At 34.9% G+C, this 18,517-nt stretch overlaps 1 pseudogene; it reads right to left on the reverse strand.

Annotated features, from left to right (window-relative positions):
- Nucleotides 1-16,410: 16,410 nt before the first annotated feature.
- Nucleotides 16,411-18,155, reverse strand: LOC125938106 (transmembrane protein 184C-like; annotated as a pseudogene).
- Nucleotides 18,156-18,517: the final 362 nt, after the last annotated feature.

Genomic DNA, 18,517 nt, shown 5'->3' on the forward strand with positions numbered 1-18,517 from the left:
CTGAAGTGACTATGGCTCAAAGATGTGGGCAGAGCCCATAAAAGTTTTATATCTGCAACTGATATCACTCCTGTAACAGGGAGAAACTTAGTACATCTGGCTCCATATTGCCTCTGTTTGCCTTGCTGCTGTGACCTATAGCTTAGAAACTTCTATTTAGCCCTGCGCATGGGCATGTTACAGCTAAGCTTTGCAAGAACCACTCTTTATCCCAAAACTACCTCACCTGAGAACAGGAAGTAGATACAGAATGACTATGCTATGATTAGCATATGACTATGCTAAGATTTACAGAACAACCTGACCATATTCCTGTGTGCAAAGATCAACTGACCAGGAACAAAGAAATTATATGACCTTCCTCAGATCTAGAGATGTCAGTCATCTTTACACTCCAACACCCTTCCGCTGAAAAAAGAAGCTGGAATTTCATGCCAAGGGGAGATGGTTCTTTAGGACAATATTCCATTATCTCCTTGGATTACTGGCTTTCCGAAAAAAGTAGCTTTCCTTACCCCAACATCTTGCTCTTGACTTACTGGCTTCTGGCTTGTCCTGTGGCAAACAGAATGAGTTTGTACCTGGTCACAATTTTGGTGACCCATCCAGAATCAATAGCATGTGACCAGCCGCCAGCTGTCTCACCCCAGGATTCTTCCAGTAAGTCCTGAGGAGTTATGGGATCGGGGCAGGGAAGCGGGACCGTTTTTCCTGGGGACTTGCTCTGTGACTTCCTGGAGCTGCTGGCTGACCCTGTGCTGGGTCCTGGGGGTAGACCTCTGAGAGTTCACTGAATTGAAAGCAGGATGAGTCACTCTGTGTGTTCAACTGGGAAGTTCCTCCCCATCCATTTGGACTTTTTCTTGGGGAGAAGCCACATTGTTTCCTTTTGTGTCAGGTACCCTGTTGGAGAGGGCAATAGTTGTTGGACTAGCCAGTTCATTTGAATTTGGTCTGTTTGTTGCTGCTGCTTTGGTAACTTTCGACAACACTGGCTGTGTTCGATTTGTTTCATAAAAGGGAGTTGTTTGCAAGTTGGAACCTTAATGTTGTCTCTATAAATATTAGTGACTCTTAGCTTTCTTCTTCCCATTTGGTTGCCACCAAATAGGGGGTTTTGGTTTGACTCTCTTAGCTTGTCTAGGAAGCTGTTTGTTCCCGTTAAACTCCTACTTTTGGGGAGGAACAGGGCTCACAGAGGTACTCTGGGAATTATTTCATTATACTTTTGTTTCTTCTGTGTTCTTTCTGTGAACTTTTGCCTGGGAAGATAGGGAATATTCCTTTTATTCCCCCCAAAAAAGTCCCTTGGGAACTCTATTATGAATAAATGGTGCAGAGGGCTGATGAATAACAGAGAAAAGGCCTGTTTTGCAGGATGGATAGACAGAAGATGGAGATGGAAGAATGTTAGTCCAAACTTCGAACCCCTGCCAGCTTTGCCTCCACCACCCCCTCCTGTTCCTGCACTGCCACTGGTACTGCCTATGCAACTGGTTTCTACACCGTGGGCGATGCCTCAGTGCCCTGGGCTCCTGCTCCTCCTACCCTTAGTATCAAGGAGCCAAAAGCACTCCCCCTTCTGAGCTTCAAACTGAAGTACCTCCCAAATCAGCATGAATCAACTCCCTTGGACTTAAACTGCTCACTTCAGATTTCCCCTCAGAAGCCCCACGTAAAATTGACACCGGGGAACAAACTGATTGCCTTTTTAGTGGCCACAGGTGCAACATTTTGATATTAAAGCTAATTCAAGATTGCTGGCTTAATTAAAATAGAGTTTTTAGAGTTATCAGCATTAAATATAAAGCTTATTCCTCCAAGGTTTACTAAAAGTCAAATAAGCTCATGTTGTCTCTATTGCAATTTGTCAGAGAAAATGACTTAAAGTGGTGGTTAATTTTGTCTCAGAAGGTTTTCATGCATAATTGTTAAGAGCAAGTAGGTTAAATAATTAAAAAGGTTTATAGGTAAACTTTAAAACAGTGTTCAAAATCTTTGGCAACCTAAAACTTTGAAGGTTGATAAATTGGGCTGAATTCATTGAATACCTAAGTCTTTTCCAAAAAAAAAAGAGAAAATACTGAAATATTAATACTAAAATTGGTTTGTGTGCCTTTGTCTTGTTACAAAGAAACTAAAAATACCTTGGTCTGTTAGTAAAACATGTATTATGTTTTGTTGGAAGTTGTACTATAAAAAACATGTTTCTAAATATTATGAAATATATTTATAAGTTTGCCAACCTAAAGAATTCTGGTATAAAAGTTCACAATTGGTTACTACTTAGTTTTCACTGGAGACTAAGGTTTCTTAAAAGTTTAAATTCTGAAAACATAATTAAGACTGTTAGAAATAATAAAGAAAACAAGATGTGTTTTTGGTTAAGAAAGGTATGAGGAATGAGAATACATTGTTGTTGAGGGGAAAAAAATTTTTTTTGTCCTGAAATGAGACTGGTTGTTTACAAAGGGAAAACATAGGACAAAATCTGAATGAAAAAGAAAGTTGTAGAAGATTTGGAAAAGAATTTTGCACATGGTCAGGACTGAGATTGGAATAATGAATATACTTCAAAAGTAAACTGGTTTAATATTGGAATTTGGTTTTCTCTCTGTTAAACAAAGTTTTCTTAGATTGTTGGACTGCTCTTAATAAGAAATTACAAATAAGTTTTTTTTTCTTTATCATCCCAGGAAAACCAATGTTTCTGTTTTGTCTTCATCAAGACTTTAAACATTAAAAAATTTAAAACTTCTCAAAATTAAAGGAGCTAAATTTTGTTAACTATATAACCTTATGTAGAATATCTTCTTGCCACTTTGGTTAAAGAGGAAAATTAAATATTAAGTTTTATAATAATTTATAATCAATCCTATTTATGTATGTGCCTTAGAACCTTCTGAGATTTTTAACAGAATTCCCCCAAATTAAAATTCTCAATGAAGTCTTTTTGATTAATTAGGTTTTTTGACTAAATAAACAAATGATGATAAGCCTTCTTAGGTTATATTGTGTAGGTGAATGCTTATATTCTGTTCCAGAAATTACAATTCTGTTCCAGAAATTATACAAAATTCCTAAAGTTTTAATATGTCCTGGTATAATGTGATCATATGTAATTCTTATTATTGAAATGTTGTGTGTCACAAAAATAACCAGATTTCCTTGTCAACTGCATTATAATGAGCCCTTATCAGATTTTTACCCATAGTCATTTATGAGTCTTTTGTCATTTACAGTTATTATTTCACTCTGATACTTTTGCAAATGTGTTTAGCTGCAAGGAGATTCATGAAAAGGACTTTTGACAAATACAGGTTTCTGCTATCTTTAAGATCATAAAACCGAACTAAGGATTTCAGGAACTAATGGAAAACCTGCATTCAAACAAAACAAAAATTAGTTACATGGAACTAAATAAGTTGAGAAAGATGATTATAGTTTTTATGACTTTTGTTTGAAACATTGCTGATTTTCTAATGTTTGCCCTTCCAGATTTAAGGAAACTTTTTCTTTCAAGCTATCTGTGACTTACAGAAATTTGATAAAATGTTCCTTTGTGCACAAATTGAAACATTTATCTTTTCTTTACCTGAACTCTCCAGAATTCAGAAAGTCTCAGTGAGTATTCTTTCTTTCATGGCAATTATAACTATTTGCATAAGTTAATAAGAATCTGTTCTTGTAACAGGACATCATTGAAAACATTGGTTATATTACCAGAACTTTGACTGGAATGCCATATTTGAGAGAGACATGCATAGACTCAGAGATGACCAGACAGCTTTAAGGAACTAAGATGGACTTTATGCAGCCAATGAAGCTCCTTGGAAAAAAATCAGCCCGATACCTTGCTTACAGAGTTCCCAGCAGCCTTACCAGGTGAGTAAAGAATGTCACTTCCTGGCAGGTCCAGGGACCTCAGGATATTTAGGGGACCTCGAGAAGAGAGGAATCCACCCAAATCTACAGGTATTGCAGGAAAATCTGATGGCAAATATTTGGCTTGCTTGTTGGCTTTAAACGGCTGTTAGAAGTCCAATCTGAAGTTCCTTGTAAAGAGTTCCAGCAAGGCAGATTTGAAAGAACCTATATGGTCAATCACTATTCTTGCTACATTTATGTAAATAATTAGGTCAAATCTGTTAAAACTGGACTTATTTTGCAAACAAATTTGTCTTAATTTGGTTATCTCTGATCAAAATAATGGTGATTTCAGAGTGAAATTACATTTCAGAAACACACCTTTGTGGATACTAGATTCTAGTTCTGATTGTCTTTAAGTATTGTTTGTTTATAAAACTAGTCTGGATCCTGAATTCCTGTTTTCCTCAATTATCTGATTAACTCTCCAAATTAAGTTTACAATTTTTTTCCCATTCTCTTCACTTGAAATCATTGAGAACTAAAACTGCCCTTTTTCCTAAAGCACTGAAAACTAAAGTTAGTCAATTGGAGGTAAACTTTAGAAAAACTGCCACAATAGCTCATACATAAACAGTCTTCTTGCCTTTCGTACAAGCCATTCAAAAATATCACCAGAGACATTTGAACTACAAACTAGAAAAATCTATCAGATTATTGCTGCCTGCCCTCACTCCATCTGTGGATGCTTTGAGCCCAAGATCTAAAAATCTTCTCACTGGCAACACTTGGGAATCAGGTACTAGGGTTTATAATTTGCTTCAGCCATTAACCTGTGTTTTTCTACTATATCCATAGAAATGCAAAAAAAAAAAAAGGTCTTACTTCTAAGACCAATACCAAAAAGAGGCACTGAGAAATATTTCATAAGTCAGGGGCGCCTGGGTGGCTCAGGCAGTTGAGTGCCTAACTTTAGCTTAGGTCATGATCTTGTGGTTCATGAGTTTGAGCCCCGCGTCTGGCTCTGTGCTGCCAGTTCAGAGCCTGAAACCTGCTTGGGATTCTGTGTCTCCCTCTCTCTCTCTGCCCCTCCCCCATTCATGCTCTGTCTCTCTCTATGTCTCAAAAATGAATAAACATTAAAAAAATGTAAAAATTTTTTAAGAAATATTTCATAAGTCAAGCCAAATTGTTCGATTCCACAATAGCCCCTTGTTGACCCTGTTTCAGCAGTAAATAGTCAGATGAGAGATGATGTCCCCTTGTCCCTGATTCCACATGATTATGGAATGGACCTTTTACATTGGGGAATTATAATGGAGAAATTAGGACATCAGGCTCCATATTGTTTCTGTTTCCCTTGCTCATGTGACATGTAGCTTAGAAACTTCTGCTTAGCCCTGCACACAGGTATGTTACAGCTAAAATTTGCAAAAACTGTCTTTTTTTTTAAAGTTTATTTACTTATTTTGAGTGGGGAGGGGCAGAAAGAGAGAGAGAGAATCCCAAGCAGGCTCTGCACTGACAGCACAAAGCCTGACACCAGGCTTAAAATCATGAACCCATTAGATCGTGAGTTGGATGCCTAACCAGGTACAGAAATGACTATGCTGTTTAAAATTTACAGAAAGGACATGACCAGACCCTTGCACACAAAGATCTATTGATCAAGGACAAAGAAGTCTTATGACCTTCCTCAGATGTCTAGAGATGTCAGCCATCTTTTGATTCCAACCCCACCCATTTCCCCCTTTTGCTAACATAAAAGAAGCTGGAATTTCATGCCAAGGGGTGGAGTATTGTCCACCATCTCTTTACATTTCTGGCTTTCCAAATAAAGTTACTTTCCTTACCCCAGCATCTTGCTTCTTGATTTATTAGCTTGTCCTGTGGTGGGCAGGAGCTTGGACTTGGTTACACTCTGTGTTAGGTGGTCTGTTTTTCTTCCACAAAAGAATATTTTTCTGATTTTCTATATGTAACTTCCTTAGGGGTTCCTGATTTTGAGATTATCTAGGTTTTCATGTTTGGCTGTCCTCTTTGTGTACTCTCCTTTGGCAGGATCCATTATCTCTTCATCACAGGTGAGTTCCCAAATTTTATCAATGTCCCAGCTTAAATGACGCTTCTGGCATGACAGTTCCTCTAGTGTTTACTCTCCTTTCATTAAGGAACTCATGTTTTTCAGCTTACAAGGGACTTTGCTATATTCTTTATATGTATATCACTCTCTGTGGTGATTTCTGAAACAGATAAACTTTAAAGTAAGATAAGTATCATTAGCTCATTTTCATGGGAACAAATTTTTTTTTCAGAATGATGTAAACTGCTGTGCTTGTTATCAGCAACCATTTAAACACAATGATTGTTTTAGTTAAAAAAAATACACTGCGACATGATGATAAATATATTTTCATAGTACCTTGCAGGTTTTTGATTTTTGCTTTGCAATAGTGATGTTATACCAATTTTCTAGTTTTCAATTAGGTAAAGAGCAAAAGATAATTTATGAGAAAATTGAATAGGTAGTAAAAAGAGAAAGTAAAATTCACATGAGATCTTAGCAGCTAGAGATAACTACCATTAACTTATTGAATGACCACAATCTTATATACATATTTATGTATATAATAATATGCATTTAAATAATTGACATCAATGGTATAGCATATATACTTTCCTTGATGATATCTTTTAAATAGTCTCTTTTCACACTCTGCAAATCTTACAAGTATGTAATTATGCTTAAGTAGAATATAGACTTTTTCTCAGATATCCTATTATAAATGATATCCTATTACAATTGTATTTTCAGTTTAATTATGGTAAATAAAAACACAACTAGTTTCATATATTTTTTTTCCTTCACTAAACTTACTTAACTATTAATTTCTCAGTTATGAATTCCAATAATTTATTTTTAGGTTTTTTGTATTTTATATGTAAATAGCCAAAATGTCTGCAAATAATGAGAGCCTTTGGTTTCAATCCTTGTTTATCCCCTTGTTTTAAGACTTCCCAGGTTGGATAAAAGTGAGGATAGTAGGCTTTTATTATTTTATTGATAATATTTCCAAAGGTTTTTAGTATATTTAAGTGATCATATTCGCCTGTTAGAGTGGGAATGATGTATTTATTGTGGGACTGACATTTCCTAATTTGCTAGTACTAGACTGCTGAGTTTCTGCGTTAATTAAACTTTATCATGGTATACTATCTCTATTAGATATGCATGGGTTCTATACCTCAAGATTTTTGCATTTATGTTCATTAGTCATGTTTTTCTTTTCTGTATCATTTTATCTGGTTTGGAATCAAGGTTAGATGAGTCATATGCAATAAATTGTGAGAATATTTGCATGTTTGGTCCTAAACAGTGATAAGCTCCTGTGGTTTGGATCCCCTTTGATGATCTGATGAAATCTATCTAGAACTTCCCAGTTGGTAAACACACAAAAGTACTGGGAAAGTCAGCCACCCAGAGAGATCATGGAAGCTCCATGCCCCTTCCCACACATCTTGCCCTATGCATCTCTACCATCTGGCTGTTCCTGAGTTGTATCCGTTTATAGAAAATTGGTAATCCTGTAAAAAAAAAAAAAAAGAAAGAAAGAAAGAATAAAAAAAATTATCTGTGCTCTCCCCAGGGGAGAGAGAGAAAAACAAACAACAACAACAACAACAACAACAAACAAGCACATGAACAAACACAAATATTTTCATACATTTTTGAGAGAATGTATTGGCCTGCTAGAGAGCATCCACTGGCCCTAAAGAGTGCCTCTCATAATCCTAGAGAATTTTCTAGATTCAGGGGTATAAAAGTAAAAGTTTGGTCTAAATTTTCTAGAGTTCATCATTATTATTAATGTCTGGCAATAAATGAATATTAAGCTTTAATTTTTCATTCGTCATTGAATATCATGAGCTCCACAAATAGTTTAGGAAAACAAATTCTAACTAAAGACTAAACTAAAACTAAAGATAATTCTTAAAAAATCAATAAGAGCAAAGTTAACAGCATTGTAGAAAAATGTCCTAAAAATTAAAAAAAATAGGAAAGAAAAGATGGCTAATAAAAATACTCAATCACAGGAAAATGCAAAGTAATACAACATAATATTGTCATGACCTTAGGATACTGAAGAGTTCTACAGTAGTCAGTGCTGCGAAGAGAATGGCAAACAGTACCATTGAGGCTAACGATGAAATTGTAAATCAGTTATCTTTTTGAAGTCAGATTTTCAATATCTATCAAAGCTTTTGACACTGCAATTCACCTATACTAAAAGATGTATGAAGCAGCAGTTCATTGCATCCAAGTTTGTATAGTAAAACTTGCATATAACTTAAATTTTTCTCAGTGGACAATGATGAAATATATGTTATATCTGTAGAATAGAATATTGAGCAATAATTTTAAGAGAAGGGATATAGAAAGAATTATTTCATGGCTATTAGGATATGTATGGCGTGGATATGTTATTAAGTAAAAAGGTACTCTTCACTTTAATATTTAGTAGTTTTCATTAGGGGAAAATATGTGAAACAAATATATACATATATACATACACAAATATTCATAAATAAAAGTTTATAACAATTTAGAAGGTCTGGAAAAACAAAAACAAACATATTAACTATGTTTATATCTGGTAAAAGAAATAACGTAGATGTGGGGCTAAGGTGAAGGCAGACTTTCTCTTCTATATTTTCTGTACAATTTGACATTTTTAACAAGTACAAATTTAGCTATAATTTGTGTAATTCAAAACACATTAAAAAGTGAAAAAAACTAGATAAACCTCACTTTATTAAGTTTTAAGTCATCTTCTGCATTGTTCACATTTACTCTTATTTAGACTGATGGTTTGACTTGTATGCAACCATATCTACAAGTAAATCTAAGTTAATGAACCTAATAACATTAAGGCTGTAGAACACCACTACCATGGTTTTCAAACTACAATATTTAATTTGCAAGTTACTTGAAATACTAAACATACTTTATATATTGATAACAAAACATTGTTGAAAACATGGCTATCTAAATTAGAGAAAAGTATTCTTTTTAAACACTTTTAACACCTTTTAGAGAAAAGGTCTTCATTTTCTTTAATGCGCTCTCAGGGAAAAATCTGCTAATTTTAAGAATATTATTTTTCTATATTAGAACAACTTAACCTTTCTGTTTCATTGCTCTGCAGTTGTGTGTGTGTGTGTGTGTGTGTGTGTGTGTGTGTGTATGAATAAGTATGACTCTGGGCATAAAGTATAAAATTCAAGATAAGCAAAGGCTCTGCTTTGCAACATACTTGAGCAATCTGACCCAAATTCAGGCTCTCAATTCTTTTTTAAAATTAGCCAAAATCTCAGAAGCAGATTGGCCTAAATCTGAAAAAGTAAAGGTTTCAGGTCATTGACATACTGGAGGTGTATTTATTTAATATTGCTCAATAGAACAGCTTTCTGCATTAAAAATTAATTAGCAAATGCAGTTAATTTTTCAGAATCTATTTTAAGACTTAATTAAGTCTTCATCTTTGTTTTCAATACTACTTTGTCTTTGAAAATAAAGTTATGGAAAGATTAGTCTCTCTCTAAGATTATTATGAATGTGAATAATTAGCTCTGCCATCATGTATTATATACATGTTGGACTTTTCCTTAATTGAATTTTTAACCATTACTGTAAATACTTTAATTTAATTTGCTCTAAAGTGTCTTATTAAGTAGCCCAAAGGTGTTGACTTATTATAGAGGTGAATCAGATGTTTAAACTGTACTTTAGTTCAAGGGAAGAAAATAAAAGCAGCATAAAATATTTTTCTTTGCTTTTAGTTCCTCTTTCTTTTTATGTAATTTCAAGCTTATGGAGAAATTGTAAGAATGGAATAAGAAAATTTAAATAACCTATGCATCAATTGGCCAGTTGTTTATATTTTGTCTTATTTGATATCCTCTTCTCACTCTCTCTTTCTCTGTGTCTCTCATCTTTGGGAATTCTAATTGCATATATATTTGACTGCTTGATGTTGCCTGACAGGTAGGCTCTATTCACTGTTTAAAATTTTTTTTTTGTTTTTGGGGCACCTGGGTTGCTCAGTCAGTTAAGTATCCAACTTCAGCTCAGGTCATGATCTCACAGCTCGAGTTCAAGTCCTGTGTTGGGTTCTGTGCTGACAGCTCAGAGCCTGGAGCCTACTTCAGCTTCTGTGTCTCCCTCCCTCTCTGTCCTTCCCCTGCTCATGCTCTGTCTCTGTCTCCAAAAATAAACATTAAAAATTTTTTTTAATAAAAATTTTTTTGTTTCCCTTTGTGGTCTTCAGGTAGCATAATTTTTTTCTTAATTTATTTATTTAAATTCAAGTTAGTTAACATACAGTGTAGTATTGGTTTCAAGAGTAGAACCCAGTGATTCATCACTTACATACAACATCCAAACCAGAGTGATGTGCTGAGCAAAATAAGTCAGAGAAAGACAAATATCATGTGATTTCACTCACATGTGGATTTTAAGGTAGTATAATTTCCATTGCTCTGTCTCAGGCTCACCATGTTTGTTGACATCTCCACTCTGCTTATTAAGGCCATTGAGGGATACTTGATTTCTTTTAATATATTTTATTTTTTAATTTTAGAATATCTATTAATTTTTTAATGCTTTATAATTCTCTTTCAAGATTCTCCATCTGTTTATTTTTTATGACAATATTTTCCTTTAAGTCCAAATATTTTTAAAGTAGCTGCTTTGAAGGTCTGGTTTCCTAATTTCAGCTTCAACATTTGAGTAACTTTAGGTTTGGTTACTGCTGATCACTTTTTCTTGTATCTATCTAATGGTCCTATTTGCCTTCCAGTTCACACAGTTAGTATTTTGTTTTGCTTTGGTATTTTGGGCATTGTGACTATTACATTGTAGACACTGAATTCAGATAGCTTCCTCTGAAGATGTTGAGTTTTGTTCTTTTGGGTAGTTAATTTTGTTGGACTTAAATTCTAAACTCTACCTCACCTTCAGTAAGGGAACATTTGAAATCCCTGCTCAGTGCTTCGATTTTTCAGCTATTGCTATCTGTAGGTCACCTTCAATACTCCTCTACATATACATAATGTATAGAAGAATCAAGGGTATAGGGAAAGTTTATAGACCGGTTTTGGACGATCCTCTCTGTGGATACTCCTTTTGCCAATATTCCCCTCATGTTTTAATTTCTCTGGTATTCCTGAACTCTGGTCTCACCTTTTCAAACTAGTTAGACTCTGACTTTGCACTTATATTCAGGCTACCTAACACTGTATGGAGAGAAAAGCCGTATAAATTCAGATGCCACCTAGTGAACATTGTTTTTCCAGAGACCATCTACCCTCCAGTTCTGCCTGATTTAGATTGTTTTCCAATATCTCATCAAAAGTTACTTTTTCAAATTTTTCACAGTGTTTAATTTCTGTATGTGAGAGGATGAGTCTCCTACACATCACTACAGTGTTATCAAGAGTAGAAATGCTTTGTCATTAATTAATCATATTTGTTTTCAACTGTGCGTGCATTGCCATTTGAGGCATAGAATACTGATTCTGTAAATATTACACACAAGATTTTATCTTAATATTTAAATTATAAATCATCTTTAAATCCTTTTACCTACCCCCTCCCCAAGTAGTAAAATAGAAGTTTAACATAGGAATCATTATTGCACTATTCACTTTGAAATTATTAGCAAGAACCCTATGAGGGGAGTACTAATATTTTAATCATGAGCAATTGAGGCTCAGGAGTTGGAAATTTTGTACAAGGTCATAAAATTGTTAGACTCTACCAAAAAACAATTAATTCAGAATTCCAGAATAACCTAAACATGCTAAAACTTCATTAAAAAAAATAGTTCTTTGAGAAGTACAACTTTATTTAATCGTAACTATACCTCAAAACTAAAATCCTTTAAAAATTCTAAACGAAAACATTGTTATTGACTAATAAATAAATACATAAATATTTATTGACTAATAAATAAAGAAATGCTATAGTTTTTGTTTTTGTTTTTAATCAGAACACTGTGGAAGTCATATGATATATCCTGTGGCATTAAAATCAATGACCAAAAATACACTGTTCTTAATTCAGGATAAAGTTTTTATTCTTCTAAATTCAGTCTAAAGCAGCCCACAGCTTAAGTCATCTTTTTTTAATGCTTATAATATTGGTGTCAAAGTGAAAAAAAAATTGAGGTGACTCATTACCAAATAGTTCTTAGGCTAATTCTTATCAAAGTATTCAGAATTAATTGTGACTTACTTGAACAACAGTTTTGTTGAACATTTGAACTAAATCTCCTTATATCAGCATATATAGGATATGGCTAACAACAATCTCTAGATTTGCACACCTGCTTAGCACAGGAAAGTTACCATTATAGACGTCAACAAAGACATGCTTTCAGAAGATCAAGTTATCACCTATCTCTTCTATGTGAGCAAGCAGAATTGTTCGTAGTTAGAAAAGTTTAAATTTGAACATCTCCTGCCTCAACTCAAATCTCTTTTATTATATTGGAGATGAGGGCTCGATGGAATGATAACTAATTTTATTATCTTTTTCTCATTTATTTTCTCTCTCTCCCTCCTCCATCTCTCTCTTTCCCTTCCTGTAGTACTCTTCCTTTGCACTGGACACTTGATCTCTCCTCCACTACCTCCTCTTCTCGCCATACCCTCCAGTGCTTTCCCAAAGCATGCACGCACACACGCGCCTGCATACACACACACATTCATGCTACACAGTGTCATATAAGATATATGCACTTAATTCCATTATCAAAGAAATCAGAGGAGGTAGTAATTCATTTTACCTGCCAATATCACTAAAGTAACATTGAAATGAATTTTTTAGTTTATTTTTTTAATAAAAGACTCTTTTTTTTTTAAATGTTTATCCTTGAGAGATAGAGCGTGAGTGGGAGAGGGGCAGAGCGGGAGGGAGACACAGAATCTGAAGCAGGCTCCAGGCTTGGAGCCTGTCAGCACACAGCCCGACCCTGGGCTCGAACTCTTGAACCATGAGATCATGACCTGAGCTGAAGTTGGATACTTAACCGACTGAGACACTCAGGCAGCCCTTAAATAAACTTTTTAAAACGAAGGGGTGGATACTCATTAAAGGAAAGAACATTTATTCTATGCAGAAAGAACGACATGAAAAACGGCATGAAGTTATCAATAAACCATGAAAATTTGGAGTCAGTTCTTTGCCTGATACAAAGTATGTGAAGCAGATAAGGCAGGCACTAATGCTGGGAATACGAAATGGGATGGTGTTGTAAAGAGCCTGGAATGCTACACTAAAGAGTTTACAGTTTTTCTCAGAAGCATGGGACACCATCTCAGTATAGACTTGCTATTATTTTCCAAAATGGAGAAAGGCTTATAGTTGGTGTTTCCAATTGTAAGTGTGATCCATACTTTAGGTTAAAACATAAAATATGGTAAAATATAAACAAGAGATATATGCTATCTAAAATCCCACTTGACAGAGATAACAACAGCTAATACTTTGCAGTATGCCTTCTATGTATGTTTGCACTTACTGAGAATATCTATATAAAGCAGTTTTACAAACCCTTTCAGTTCTTGTTAAATATGTAATAGGTTTTATAGGCAAATGATAAAAAATTTAAGAGAAAAGTAAGTCTCATCCTACTATTTCCTCAAGTTCACTGTCTAAAAATTACAAATTCTAATACATGATTTCAGAAATGGCTGTGCATATACAAGAGTATGTATATAATTGTAACTTAAATATATAATTTTAAAATATACTATAGCATATTATGTTATAAAATGTGAAAACATGCAAAGTAAAACACTATATTACACCTTGCTCTTCCATGTCATAATTTATCCTGAAAAATATTAAATGTTAAAACATTTTTTAAAGATAGAAAGTGAGAAGTAATAGAAGTATATAAATTAATTCATTTTTTCTTGTCTTACTGATTTTCTGTTGTTATAACAACAACAATTTCTTGTTATATTACATTATAAACAAAGCATAATGTTTCTAGAATTTTTACTGTTTTGAATTATTGAGCATTTTTTGTCAAATACTGTGACTGTTTTATGTGTACATAGAAAATGCAACTTCTTTGCTCAGTTGAGTTATATCATTTAGATCAATATAAGTAATAAAGTTATTTAGCTCTTTTCTAATTCAATCTATTATAGGTTGAGAGTGGCCCATACTAATGAATTTTTCTTCTTGATTTTGATGAAATTACTTTGTATATAGATCATGATAATAAAATTTTCATTGTGGATCAGTGTTTATTTTATAAAGTATTTTTGATTCAGTTTTTTTAGAACTATGTATTATCTGATAATATGCTGAGAAATTTTAAATCTTCAATTTCCTTTTTCTTCTCTTTTGTTTCAATCTTTCTGTGTTATTTTATTTTTTATCTCCTATATATGACAAGTAGTTGGGTTTTACTTGATTAATCAATGTGAGCATATTTTTTTCTTTTAATAGATAAACAAACCTTATTTATTTATTTATTTATTTATTTATTTATTTATAAATGTCTTTATTTTTGACAGAGAGACAGAGCAAGAGCAGAGGAGGAGCAGAGAGAGAGGGAGACATAGAATCCAAAGTACGCTCCAGGCTGTAAGCTGACAGCACAGAACCCTACGTGGGGTTTGTACTCATGAACGGTGAGATCATGACCTGAGCCAAAGTCTGACACTCAACTGACTGAGCCACCTAGGTGCCCCAAACCTCATTTATATTTATGGAGATAAAATTAATGCTTGTTTTAATTTTGTCATCTTAATTTATGTTATTTTTTTTAGATTTTAGATTTTATTTATTTTCTTTCTCAATAAGGTCTGTGTTTCCTTTACTGTGTATGTTTACCTTTGTTAATTTTAAAAACTTATGCTCTCTAAATGTTATTGTGGTCCTTTATAATTGTGATTTTCTCAGTGGAATTAATCTATTTTTTTTACCAGTGCCTATTCATTTCCTACTGCAAGTAATGTTGAAATTTCTATCCATCTACTTTCTACCACCTCTTTACTCTCCATTATTCCATAGTGTTCTGAATATTATATAATCCCTGGCTTTGCTAGAGGTTATCTCCATACACTTAAACACACACATATCTCTTAATTGATTTTCAAGCCATTCATAGTGCATCTTGCCCCCAGCACGTGCTTTCTTTAGCTGAAAACTGCTTCCCACCCACAGGGTTTCTTCCACTTTGCCATGCAGGTGCAAAGATGGTGGATTTTCTCAGCTTCCCTTGCAAGATCCTAGTATGAAGTAAATGTGAGGGAAATTTCTGCAGCAGTTCTCATCCTTGAAGCAAATCTTCTTTTTCAAGTAAGAGATCATTGGCCTTACCACTTAAGGTAGTCCTCTACCCTTGAAAAGCCGGTATCCCAACCCTTTTGCATGAAATCTGCACCAGCAGGCATGCTTTTAGGCATTCATCCTCATCCCTGTGTTATTTTTTACTATTATGGGAAGCATATATATATATATATATATATGAATATATATATATATATTCATATATATATTCATATATATATTCATATATATATATATATATACACACTCATATATATATATGCATATATATTTGTTCTATATCTATTTTTTCGGTCATCAAGACATATTTCCATTTCTCTTTCTCATTTCTTTTGTTATCTATTAGAGTTAGACAAGAAAAGAGGGAGGTATCTTTTTTCTGTCTTAAAGCCAACAGTCCACTTAAAGATTTAGGGTTGAGGGTTGTCATACACATGATTGGATTTTAAAAAGATAACCACAAGAATATAAAATCATTACCATGGATATTAATTCAGTTGTGATTCTTTTAACATCTACAAGTACTTCAGATATCTGAGTTTATCTAAAGACCCTTCTGTCACAAAACACCTAACAATACATAATTCAATTGTGTATTTCACAGGATAATTGACTTAAGAAATCCAAGAATGATAACCTAAAAACCCATGAAATCACCACATGTTTTGTTAATACCTGAGCTTCTACTTTTAGAACTTAACAACCTATGCTTATTATTTGGATTATTTTTAATCTAAAGATTATCACTGTTACTAATAACCCTATAACTGACAGTCATTTATTCACACCTTAGTATTAATAAAAAAATTTTTTTAATGATGAATTTGTATTTATTGAAAGACATCCAGTTGAGAAATAGAGAAATAATTGTTAGGCAGGCATATGTGGCACATGATTATGATTAAGTTCCACTAATTCATATTTCCAAATTATACTTTCTGCTAAATTCCAGAGCATTCTATTCATGCAGCAGTGGTAGGAAACACTGACTTTTTTTTAATGTCCATCCTCTTGATAAAGCAATGCAACACCAGGAACATTTAGTAAAGTCATTTTCTACCATTTGAATATGTGATAGTCTAATGTTAAGAAATCAAGTCAAAGTCTAGGATATTTAGACTGATTATTTGTGATATACAAAACTCCGTTAAATCCAGTAGCTGTACCTGGCTTTCTCACCTTCTTTGTGTTGAAACCTTCCATCATTTATGGCTTGTCCCAAGCACAAAATCCTGAGCAATGGGATACGAGGTGATGAAATAACATGGTAGAAGGAGTACAGTTTGCTTCTGCACACTTGTTCAGGAGGCCACAGATTTATCTGAAAGTTCATTTTTCTCTCCTGTAGTGTCATTTACATTTCATCAGGTATGTTATCCATAGGAGGCATACTCTGGGGAGTCACAGTGTGTCCAAACCCTTGGTAGTGACCCATGGGTGAAGGTGGTACAGAAGAGGCAACAGAAATTGCATCTTGTGATGATGATGGTAACAAGCTTGTATGTTCATTTTGATCTTGGTCCTCAGGAAAGAACTTCTTCCTAGAATGTCCCATGACTGTCCATCCAACATGCCTTACTTGCTCAGAAATATCATCCCTAATATCTGAACCATCCCACATGGCAAGAAAGGAATCAAAGCATGACCCTCTTCTGCTTCTTGGACCTATGGTTTATATGAGAAAGTGTAGTGATGAGCAATAGTAGCAAGGAACATCTCAATACAGATGATAAAGTCCTGGAGTCCTGTAGCCACAGCTACAGTTTGCCATTCCCATGTATGCTTTTCAGAAATAACGCCAACTTTAACCAACAAAGCGATAACGACTGCTTGCCAAAAGGAAACAAAAGCCACCAGCTTTACACAAAGAAATTTGCCAACAGGTTGAATTGGACCCAACTCTTCCTTCAGTACTTTATAAAATAGCAGCAGGAGATACATGGCAAGGAATTGTGACATGTTGTTTATTATAACCAAGTAAGTCCAAGCATTTGAAAAGCTAGTTTCCTTCATCATATGTACCAAGCAGCTCACAGATTAAAGCAACAATGGTGGTGAATGGTCTGATAACTGTACACTGCAGTACACCCAGTTTGCACCTAAACAGCAATACTTTTCCCATAGTCCATGGTGGACCACAACATAAGGGAGGGAAATGTTTCTGCTGATCTTTGGCTTCAAGAATTAATACCCGATTTGGATACCAGTTAGTTAGATAACTGGTAAGGAATCCCATAAAGTTGTAAATGACATAAGCTTCATAACATTCTCTGCAGGTATCTACATATTGCAATGCTGAGATATTTCAAAGATATTTCATAGCTTTGAAATATGTAAAGTGTATATGGGTACCATCCAAAGAATCCTTTTTATTGGTTTCTGTAATTCAGGGTGTGTATAATGCACTAAATGTTGTAATATCACCCAGAGTGATATAGGTATAGTCAACAGCAAAAAAAAAAAAAAAAAAAAAGCCAGCAATAAACCAAGCCTTTGTGTGTATTCACTTCCAGCTTCTGTAATTCCCACACGCACAGAGGAACCGCAACCGCTATGGACACCAGGTAGATGACCACCACTAAAGGTCGAATCCACTGTCTCCAGTTCCTCCAGGTACAAGTGCAAGGCATGTTTCCACATAAATGAGCTCCAGATGGCAAGGAAAAAGAGCTCGATGGGGATTGTAACGGGGAGCCCTGTTCTTTGGTTGTTTTGTCAACTCGCATGTTACAGAGAAACAGCTGTTGGGCAACTTTACCAGCAGTTCGAGCCGTCCCCTCCGCCCGCGTGGGGTTTCTGCTGCTACTGCTGCGGCAACTGCGGCCGCTCAGGGTGCTACCAGGGAGAAGTGGCGGCAGCATCCTTTCTTCCCCACCCGGCATCTACCCAGTTCGGGGGTGGAATACCCTGGCGGAGCCACTGCCCTCACCTGGGTATCACCCAGAGCACCGACTGCACCATGGCCTCGAGGTGAGCGGTGCCGACCAGGACCGGCCTCTATAGACCCTGCAGACAGTTCGGTTCTGCCCCGCCGCTGCCTGCCCACTTGCTCTTTTCTTGGGCGGTAGAGCTTTCTCCCTCCCACGTCTGCAGGCGTCTCTTCCCCTGATTTCGCTGGCAGATTGGAGATGAGGACTCAAACCTGTTGGCCCCAGGATTTTCTCACTCACTCCCACGGGGCATCCCCACAATGGAATCCCTTAATAAAAAATTAAAAACAAATATTTTTGGAAAGGAATCGATTAAACATAAGAAGGATATGTATTCTGGGTAATAAGA

The sequence above is a fragment of the Panthera uncia genome, assembly GCF_023721935.1.
Source record: "Panthera uncia isolate 11264 chromosome B2 unlocalized genomic scaffold, Puncia_PCG_1.0 HiC_scaffold_24, whole genome shotgun sequence".
Classification (NCBI taxonomy): domain Eukaryota; kingdom Metazoa; phylum Chordata; class Mammalia; order Carnivora; family Felidae; genus Panthera; species Panthera uncia.